This window comes from Spinacia oleracea, chromosome 1 (genome assembly GCF_020520425.1).
Source record: "Spinacia oleracea cultivar Varoflay chromosome 1, BTI_SOV_V1, whole genome shotgun sequence".
In the NCBI taxonomy this organism is placed as follows: Eukaryota; Viridiplantae; Streptophyta; class Magnoliopsida; order Caryophyllales; family Amaranthaceae; genus Spinacia; species Spinacia oleracea.
The window spans coordinates 63,181,587-63,192,640 of record NC_079487.1 but is presented as its reverse complement, the minus strand read 5'-3'; the positions used below and the strand labels follow the sequence as shown (position 1 = coordinate 63,192,640).

The following is an 11,054-nucleotide window of genomic DNA, read 5'->3' as shown; positions in this document are numbered from 1 at the left end:
CTTGTATGTTGACGACATACTGCTTATTGGAAACGACATTCCTATGTTGGAGTCTGTAAAGACTTGGCTCGGGAAGTGTTTCTCAATGAAGGACTTAGGAGAGGCACAGTACATATTGGGCATCAAGATCTATAGGGATAGATCTAAAAGGATGATTGGACTAAGCCAAAGCACTTACATTGACAAAGTGCTAGCTAGGTTCAATATGATGGAAGCCAAGAGAGGCCATCTACCCATATCACATGGCGTATATCTAGGCAAGAATCAGTGTCCCAAAACATCTGATGAGCGTAGAAAGATGAGTGGAATTCCATACGCTTCGGCTATCGGATCCATCATGTATGCTATGATTTGTACAAGGCCGGATGTTTCGTTCGCACTCAATGCAACGAGCAGGTACCAGTCAGAACCAGGTGAGGCGCATTGGACTGCTGCCAAGAACATCCTAAAGTACCTGAAAAGGACCAAGGATCAGTTTCTGGTTTATGGTGGTACAGATGAGTTGATTGTTAAGGGGTATACGGACGTAAGCTTTCAAACCGACAGAGATGATTTCAGATCACAGTCTGGGTTTGTGTTCTGCCTCAACGGCGGAGCAGTAAGCTGGAAAAGTGCTAAGCAAAGCACTATTGCGGATTCTACAACTGAAGCAGAATACATTGCTGCCTCAGAAGCAGCAAAGGAAGCTGTTTGGATTCGGAAGTTCATCGAAGAACTTGGTGTTGTCCCCTCCATTAAAGGACCAGTGGCTTTGTATTGTGACAATAGCGGAGCCATTGCCCAGGCAAAGGAGCCTAGGATCCACCAGAAGTCCAAACATGTACTGCGGCGATTTCATATACTTCGAGAGATCGTTGAAAGAAAGGAAATCGAGATTTGCAAGGTTGGATCTGACGACAACGTCGCGGATCCATTGACTAAACCGTTGCCACAAGTGAAACACAACGCACATGTAGCAACCATGGGAATCAAGCATGTTGGAGAATGGCTTTGATTTTCTAAGTATTGTTTTAGAACATATGTTAGATCTATGTTCAAAACAATTGGTTTAACCATTTCATATTTATGAAATTTATTATTTCATATTCATTTAATTGTGGTTTAGAATTAAATGATAAGTCCATGTGATTCAAATCATTCAAATGGGATGTCAAGATGGATTCTTTGGCAAAGAAACACCCATAAGTGAACTTGAATATTGAAGTCACAAAGGATCCCTAGTCTAGGTCATTGAAAGGTGGACGACCAATGACTAATGAAGATTAGATTGCAAGTAGATTACTTAGTTCTGTTTCTTGAACTAGAGTGACTGGATGTCAGAATCTTTTGCATAGATACTTATTGGATCTTGTATCGGATTGACCATGAGAACGCTTTAAGAGATTAAAGTCATGTCATAGGTAGTTCTCATTAATGGTGATTAGAAACCGTTCCTCAGAACATGAGCGATTATGTCTGCTCGTTTGAGAATTAGTTCGCTTTGATACTAGCTAAACGTCGCACCGTAAAAGGAGGCTATAAAAGCAGTTATTGGGCGTACGATGACTCAAAGTGAGTGTTCATAGATTGCAAGAATGGATTGTCCTCCTATCTTTTATAGGATATGGTGTTGTTGTGTAACAAGGCCTCTCGGAGAGTTAGATACTGTAAAATGCATGGCCGTGCTCAGAATGGTTAGGCTTAACCTTCTGCAAAAGTTTGACAGTTGAACTCTGTAATCCGAGAAACACTTCTGGACCTAATAAGGATGGCTTGGATCTTACCTTATGTTCAGTAAGTAACACTAAGCGACAAAGGAATGTGGATGCACACTTGTCTGAAGGACAAGTGGGAGATTGAAGGAAATATGTCCTTCACCCAAGGTGCATTAAGTCTAATACCAAGGTTCAGATTAATTGCGAACAATTAATTCAGTGAGATCAAGTGATCGGAACAGCTAGCTGGAGCAATGCTTCCGATCAGTGAGTTCTAATGGATATTGAACTGACAACTTACTCTTGACTGAACCTACAAGGTCACACCAATGACACGTAACTGATCACTAGATTAAATGAATCGGAAATTCATTTAATAGCTTTTCGGGATTTAAGTTGGAAACGTATTATACGATACGACCTTGCATTGGAATCGTATATCGTATCGCGAATATTCGTAAGCTAGGCGAAACGAATAAATCGTATCGTACGACGGTGATTCGTCGTATACGAAACGATAAATAATATATCGGAAATATATTAAACGCGGATACGAGGAGCGGCCCACGAGCCGAGTGCACGAAGCACTCAAGGCCCATGGGCGCGTGCGCTAGGCAAGCAAGCAAGGCGACACAACAGCGCTGGCCCATGGCCGAGCAGCTGTGTGCGCGCGCGGGCCAAGACCACGACACAGCAACAGTAGCGCGGCCCACGGCCCAGCTCGCTGTGCGTGTCCGTGTGATGCTGCGCGGGCTTGCTAGCCGGCCTTGCCTTATGGCTTGGTCGGTTAGTAAGGTTATGTAAATAACCTTATGACCTAATTTCCAACTTACTGCAATCACAATTCAGATTACTCAAAAACCCTAGAGACACAGAGAACCCTGATTCTCTCTGTGCCTCCAAAGTGAGTTCTTCCCAAAAAGCAAAGTATCTTGATTAATTGTCTAAGCTACGATTATCAAGACAGATCTGACCGTGTCGGTGAACCAAGTAGAGGAACGACAATTGGAGTTCTTTGTTCGTGTTCGTTGACGGATTATTATGGAAAACACGCTTCGAATGTAAGTATGCTTAATCTGTGCTTTATACATGTTTCCTGGCTTTGGGGATTGTTCCGCACATGTTATTATGTTTAACTGTATCCCCCTACAGAGAACTTCAAGATTGAACCCCAGCTGATAAATATGATTGAGAGACACCAATTCGGTGGGAAAAAGGGTGAAGATCCTAATCTCCATATTCAGTCTTTCATTCAATATTGTGCTACTATTAAGAAGAAGAATTTAACACTAGAGCAGAATATGGAGTTACTCTTTCCATTTTCATTGCGTGGGAAGGCAAAGCTTTGGATAATTTCCATCACCCAACGAGCAGACGAGAGATTGTTTGAAGTCTGGGAAAGGTTCAAGGATCTGTAGAGAGAGTGCCCACACCATGGTATGGATGACTGGTTCTTGATCCAACAATTTTACAACGGTCTGGGTAACGAGTCTAGACTTATTCTAGATTCTGCTGCTAGGGAAGATTTATGCAACTGGAGGTGCCTAGAGCTTTAGAGGTGATTGAGGAGATGGTCATCCATAGTGCCTAATATGGGAATCCTAGAGGTTTTGCCGACCAGGGTGTTAAGCATGAGATGAATTCCATTGAACAGCTTACTGCTCAGCTAACTGCCCTACATCACAAGCTGGATAATATGCAAATCGCATCTTCCCGATCCACCCAACATGCTAGTTTCGCTGCAATGAGTGCCCAATCTGCCAATGTCTGTAATAGTTGTGGGATGCAAGGTCATTATGCACAAGAATGCAAGAGCTCCATCGAACAATGCAATGCATTCCAGTCCTACAAGCAGAACAATCCGTACTCCAACTCTTACAATGAGGGGTATAAAAATAACCCCCTGCTATCATATAGGAGTACTAATGTCCAGAACCCCCATCAGATTCAACACGCTCCACCACCACAACAACCTTACCAACCACCACAGCAGTCATACCAACCGCGGAGTAACTACAGCCCGCAGTCTAATGGACCACCTGGGTTTCCTCCACAACCTCAACCCACACAGTCTGATCATATGCTTGTAGATATGAGGAATATGATGTTGGAATTGGAGAGGTCTCTGAGCGAAAAGGATGCCAAAATTGATGCTCTCACTGCTCATAACAAGATCATGGATAAACAGTTGGCACAAATAGCTACCACTCTTGCAGAGAGACCCCAAGGTCAACTCCCTTCACAGCCCATGACTAGAGAGTCTGTAAATGCTGTCACTTTGCGGAGTGTATATGAGTATGATGGCCGCCTATGACTATTGAAAAAGATGTTGAAACGTCTATCAGTGATGCTGTGCCAGAAGAAAGTGGGAAAGTGGTCAACTCCCTTCACAGCCCATGACTAGAGGAAAAATTGTCATGTGCTTCCCTTCAAGTGCGGCTCATTTGATAAATTGGCAGCACTTGAGAGCACAAACAAAAAAAGAAAAAATATATTTTCACAAGTACGGGCTCATCTTAGAAAATTGGTAGTAGTTGAGTTCAAGTGTAACTCAAGTGCGGGCTATTTTACGAACTAGCCCACACAAAATATTTCCAATTTTTTTTTATTTCCCCTTCTCTCCCCTTCCTCTCCTCTGGTTCAACCTAACTTCATTTCCTCGGTTCTCTCTCTTCCCCTCTCTGGTTTCTCTCCTTCCCCTCTCTGTTTCTTCTTTGGGCGCGAAATTCAAACTTCCCGCACACACCGTACTGTTGTTCCCCCACCGCCGCATCGCCGCAGATGTTCCCCACCGCTCACCGCTGTTGTTCCTCCACCGTTGCGTCCCTGCTGTTCCACACCGCCGCATCGCTCCTCCTTGTATCTTATAGGTTTGTATTTTAAATTTAATTACTTGTTTCCGATAAGCTTGTTACTGTAATGATGAATTAGTTTTTTGTTTAATTTGAAAGATTTAGGTTTTATTTTTGTTATTTTTGGAATAGATTTATGAGAAATTACGTGAATTAGGTCTCTACTCCATGACAAATTGGAACTATTAGGATCAAATGTGTTGTAATTTCTGATTTAGGCTTTCTGTTGATTGTATTGGAATTGGATTTTCAGGAGGACACCCCGTACATCAATCATTAGCTTTCTTAAATTTGTTCGAAGAATTTCAGCGGGAATGGGAGATGCACTAAGAAGTTCAGGAGGACATCCAGTAATGCCGAGGTAATATTGCAATTAATGTCCATGTGATTTCAATTTTTCTTTCTTTGTTTGTGTATTATTATAGGGTTCTTATCGATTGAAGGGTGTGGTGTATCAAAATGGATGGTTTGGGGGGTTTTTTGTTGTTGTGATTATTAGATTTTGAAGTTTAGTTGAACCTAATTTTTTGTATTCTATCATATTGGTTAGAGACAGATTCCGGAGATTCGGGAGAAGTGATGAAATATGATTTATATGTTCAGTGTTATCTGTACTGACTGCATTCTATTGCTGCTAATCTGTCAAATTTGAATTGGAAATTTTTTAGTTGATTCCCAGAGTCCACAAGGGTGAAATTGATCGATGATGTATCATTACCTAGGCTGAATTTGGATTTCTAAGGGTTATATCTCTGTGGTGATTACTGTTTCTCCCTTAACGACTCTTGTGGCATGTAACTGTAAATCTGTACGTGGTTGTGCTGTCGTTGCATATGTGCTGCTAAGAGTGATCACCCTTGTCCAGTCAGTTAGTTTCTTATTTGGATCCTGATGACTTGCATGGTGATGTAGTAGTTTGTACTTCCAGGCTCTAGCTAGTCTGTTGAGATCTGGAAACAATCTAAAGAAAATCATCTAACTCTGGCAAGAGTGCCAACCTTTTATTTTATTTTATTTATTTTCTGTTTAAAATCTTTAGCTAGTTGGTTGGAAATTTCAGCTTTTCTGGTATGCATGATTTCTTCATTTGGTAGGAGATTACCTGTATAAGATGAAACTACTATCTGCCATGACCATGAGCCATACTTCTCTAACTTTTGTATACTAGAAGAACAAGGTCTGGTTGTCTTGATCTTAATTAAAACAGTTACTGATTGAAACTGCTTATTTTCCTTTCTTAACAGAAATCAAGAAACGAAAAGAAGATAGATCCGGAAAAGCCACGGCAAGAAACTTTCAGAGAAGGTATGTTGGTAGAGGTCAAAAGTGATGAAGATGGTTACCATAGATCCTGGTACGGAGCCACTATTATCAGATTGTTAGGAATTAATGGATAAGTTCCTGGTAGAATATGACAGTCTGAAAACTAATGATGAGAACAACCTTTAAGATAAGAAGTGTCTTCTACTGATGTTAGATCTTTGCCTCGTAATCTGCACCATGGTCATTATAAGCGTCTGGATGAAGTAGATGTGTGGTGTGCTGGTGGGTGGTGGATAGGTGAAATCTACAAAGTTCTGAATAGAAAGAAGTACATTGTTCAATTTGCTTTTACAAGTGATAAACGAGAAGTTGATCATTCGAGTTTGAGATCTCACCAAGATTGGATTCACAGAAAATGGATAACCTCCAACGTAGTAAGTAGTTCTATTTCTTTTTCTTGTTTGGTGAATCTTAGTTTTCTTCAGATCAGATTGCTTAGATGTACCAAAAATGTTCACTTATTGCTCAGAAATAGAAAATCATTATTCTTCAGTCATGCACTCATGCTTACACTGACCTGTATCATTTAGAGAAATAGAAAACAATTATAGGCAACCTAGAAATTGTCAGTTTCATAGAAGCTGCTTCCATTTTCTACAAAAAAGGTTGCAGTATTCAGAAGTCTCACCAATCATAGGAGCCACATCAAAACAACACCCTTAGGCTAGATTTCTGTAGCTTCTGCTGTGATACAGGAACATGCTTGTAAATCATTTAGCTCTGCTACTACTAAATGGAGTCTGTGACCGAAATTATTCTTTAACCAACCTTTTGAGGTTATCCAAAATCTACCACTGTTGTTCATCATGCAATGGAAGATCAGTTTCTGGGTTGGCTAGAAAGAATTACATGAAACATTTGAGAATTATTTATAGTTGAGAAAAAGTTAGGTTAAAGTAATTCTTGATGTTGAGGAGAAGACAATTTAAGAAATGTCACCCCCACTGTAAGTGTCTCATAATGCAACTTTTCTTTAAAAAAGAATTATTGAATGTCTTTAAGTAGCTATTTTACTTTCTTTCCCTGAAGTCTGTTGTTTGTTCCGTCTGATCTGTATTGTTCTTGGTGTTGATATGCTCATCTGCTATTGTTCTTAGATGGTGCATAAATATGTCGAAATTGAGTTTGAAAAAACTATGACAATCTTTTGTATTGACTAACTATCTAATTATAGTAAGATGAATATGTGGATGTTCCTAATAGTAATCCAGGCTAGTAAAAAGAATTCATGCCAGTTTGATTTATGGCATCAGTAGTTCAGTACTTCCCTTTGTATTCTCTGAAGAGTCTGAATATAACTTGGCTTCTCCAGGTGCAAAAAGGTGACATTTCTACGAGCTGTTAACCAGCAGCTTGCTCTAGAATTCCGGGATGCCCAGACTGTGCAGCACACTGTTCACCAGCAGTTTTCGATATGCTCCTCTACGACCATTTTCGACTTAGGTTTGTGCTTATATTTGGTTTGCAATCCTCTTTCAACTGTTCCTTTTCCTTCAATTAAACTCATGTCTGTTCCTTGCAAAAATAAGGTTTTTGTGCTTGAACAGTGATATTAAGATGATTTGTGTATTTTCCTGCATAAGAAGTATGGCAACTTTCAGTAGATTTCACCATTTAGGACGAGACAGAATGGGCGGGCACGAGCGGTCTAGTGTCCGAGCCGATTGATTCATATGTAAATACTATGGTTTTAAATGTAGGTATTGGAAAAAATGTCAAAGAGAAAGTCTGTGTTCATACTAGCTGTGACATACGCAGCATCGCAAGCCAATTGGTTAACATGTGGATTGAGGTTTTCCGTAAGGAGAAGACTACTAATGGTGGCTTGAAGTTATTGAGACACATGACAAATTCAGCATTCTGCAGCTGGAAATAAGGTCAATCCGAGTTCAAAGAAGCTAGCTGTAAAGCAAGTGAAACTGGAAACTGGGTTTGGCTCAAAAATAGATGCTCAATCATCAGCATCACAAGTTTCAAACGGCAGACCAGGTAACAAGTTAGAGGAAGATGGGAACGTTCCGAAGAAGAACAAGCTGCTCTTGCAGTTGCAGATGTTGCTCGTGCTGCTGCTGTAGCGGCTGCTGAGGTTTGTTACCTTCCCATCATTTATGCTTTGAATCAGCTTATAAATGCAAACTTAATCAGATTATTAATGAAACTTACTAGAAGGAGATGGAAATGACAATGACAAGAACTTTGAGTAGGAAATTAGAAAGGAATACTTTAACTGTGTATTTATTTTATAAAGATATAACCTTGTTTAGCAACTAATACTTCCTCTGTTCTTTTTTTAGTTGACGCACTTTATTTTGGCACACATATTAAGAAAAGGTGACAAAGGAAGGTAATAGACAAAAACACCCCTATATTAAACATGTAAAGGGTTTAAAATAATTATTTAGGTTCAGTAGTTAAAAGTTGTGACATAAAAAAGGCAATTTAGTCAAAACATGACCTATAATCATCAAACGAGTCTTAAATGTGCATAACTCTACCAAAATAGGTGATAAAAGGTCTTTGAAACATAAAATTAAGTGTATTAAACTTGTACAGGGTTTAAAATATTTATTGAAGTTCATTAGTTGAAAGTTGGGACCGAAATAAGCCATTTTAGTCAAAATGTGACCGATAATGAACTAACGAGGCTTAAATGTGCGTAACTTTACCAAAATGGGTGAGAATGAGTTTTTGAAACATAAAACTAAGTGTATTAAACATGGAAAGACTTTAAAATACTCATTTAAGTTCATTAGTTGAAAGTTAGGACCGAAATTAGCCATTTTAGTCAAAACGTGACCGATAAAGAACTAACGAAGCTTAAATGTGCATAACTTCACCAAAATGGTGAGAATGAGTCTTTGAAACATAAAAATAAGTGTATTAAACATAGAAAGACTTTAAAATACTCATTTAAGTTAATCAGTTGAATGTTGGGACCGAAATTAGCCATTTTAGTCAAAATGTGACCGATAATGAACTAACGATGCTTAAATGTGCATAACATCACCAAAATGGGTGAGAATGAGTCTTTGAAACATAAAACTAAGTGTATCAAACATGAAAGGACTTTCAAATACTCATTTAAGTTCATTAGTTGAAAGTTGGGACCGAAATTAGCCATTTTAGTCAAAATGTGACCGATAATGAACTAACGAGGCTTAAATGTGCATAACTTCACCAAAATGGGTGATAATGAGTCTTTAAAACATAAAACTAAGTGTATTAAACATGAAAAAACTTTAAAATACTCATTTAATTTCATTAGTTGAAAGTTGGGACCGAAATAAGCCATTTTAGGTAAAATGTGACCGATAATGAACTAACGAGGCTTAAATGTGCGTAACTTTACCAAAATGGGTGAGAATGAGTCATTCAAACATAAAACCAAGTGTATTAAACACGGAAAGACTTTAAAATTCTCAATTAGGTTCATAAGTTGAAAGTTGAGACCGAAATTAGCCATTTTAGTCAAAATGTTACCGATAATGAACTAATGAGGCTTAAATGTGCATAACTTCACCAAAATGGGTGAGAATGAGTCTTTCAAACATAAAACTAAGTGTATTAAACGGAAAGACTTTAAAATACTCATTTAATTTCATTAGTTGAAAGTTGGGACCGAAATTAGCCATTTTTATTATTGTATGGTTCATTATTTCTTTGTTATGAACAAATTAAGTTTTAATTTTTTGTGCGATTCAATATTTATAATATAACTAAAGTGTATATATATTTTTTGATGGTTGATATTTTAAAGGTATTCAATAATCCGAGGGAGCGGCCTTTCACATTTGAGGAGATAGATGAAGTTCGAGAAATGTTGGCAAACTTCATTAGTAGTGATTGTCTTTGATATTTTCTTGTACTGAATCTTAAATGATGGATGCTAATTTTTCATATAATTGTAATGTGAACGACTTTTAAATTTACAATTATATACTATTTATTATAATTATCTATTATGTGACGTGTGGAGGTTAATCAGTGGCGTGGTCCAATTGTAATATGTAGCAGGAAAATCGGTTATACAACTAATCTAGATCAAGTGCGGCTCATTTATAGGCCAAGTGCGGCTCATTTTTATGCATGTGCTGCCCCTTTTTATGTCAAGTGCAGGCTCATTTTCAAATTTGGCAGCACCAAATATGTCAAGTGCGGGCTCATTTTCAAATTTGGCAGCACCAAATATGTCAAGTGCGGGCTCATTTTCTAAATTGGCAGCACAAAATATGTCAAGTGCGGGCTCATTTTCTAAATTGGCAGCACTGGAAACATCAAGTGCTGCCAATATTTTGGCAGCACTTGAAAAACATCAAGTGCGGGCAGGCCATATGCTGCACATGTAAAAGCTCGCACTAAACCCCTTAAAGTGAGCCCGCACTTGAGGTATTTTCCTCTAGTATATGCGCTGAGCGTCTCGGGCAGCCGCCCCCGGAGTTTGTGCCTTCCGATGATGAGGACGATGCTGCCGCCCCCTGATTTGCTGCCTCCTGCTTTTATAAAAAATTCTATTTTAGTGTTCTTATGCCTGAGGGAAAAAACAATTTCTATCTCTGTATTTTGCGCCGCTGGCGTCTGTACTATTGTGCCGGCTCAGCACACAACAATTTCATTTTCTTTTGCTACTTTTGCACGCCTAACTATGGGCGTTTTTTATGAGTAGGGTCGTTCGTTGCTTCTTTATCTCGTGTTTATTTGTTTTTCGCACTTTGGTATTTCTTATCAACGGTGCTTCCAATCAATAGGTATGGTCGTCACTTCATCCGACGATCATGTCTTAAGTGGAATTGGTTGACGCAAGCTAATCAAAAGGTATAACCTGCTCGTCAGATGAAGTTGGCGACCAAGGAATGAATGGCACGAAATGCTTCCGCAAACAACTTTTGTTTCAAGGTTAAACTTGCCATAGAAATTAAATTATGCCGCAAGGCAATGTTGTGATCGTCCCTTTCATTGACGAGTGTGTCAATCAATATATATGATTGCCGCTGGACAGGCTCGTCAAATGAAGTGGACGACCAAGGAATGGACTCAAACAACCTTTGTTCGAAGGACATTCTTGTCGCGGGCAACTAAGTATGTGAAGGAAATAATGCCCTTGGTCCAAGTATGCATTCTATGTTAAGTCTAATAAGTGCGGTTCAGTATTAATTAACAAGTTAATAATTCAGTGAGATCAAGTGAG

At 39.0% G+C, this 11,054-nt stretch overlaps 1 long non-coding RNA gene across 3 annotated transcripts; it reads left to right on the top strand.

Annotated features, from left to right (window-relative positions):
* The first annotated feature begins 4,304 nt into the window (after nucleotides 1-4,304).
* On the top strand, nucleotides 4,305-9,836 carry LOC110775734 (uncharacterized). 3 transcript variants are annotated; one of them, XR_008919602.1, is made up of 7 exons: nucleotides 4,306-4,564; nucleotides 4,800-4,907; nucleotides 5,791-6,243; nucleotides 7,182-7,312; nucleotides 7,570-7,955; nucleotides 8,164-8,213; nucleotides 9,627-9,836. It is a non-coding gene; the product is annotated as an uncharacterized lncRNA (long non-coding RNA). The 3 variants fall into 3 exon arrangements; XR_002529868.2 differs by lacking the exon at nucleotides 8,164-8,213 and having other exon boundaries at nucleotides 4,305-4,564; nucleotides 7,417-7,955; XR_002529867.2 differs by lacking the exon at nucleotides 8,164-8,213 and having other exon boundaries at nucleotides 4,308-4,564.
* Nucleotides 9,837-11,054: the final 1,218 nt, after the last annotated feature.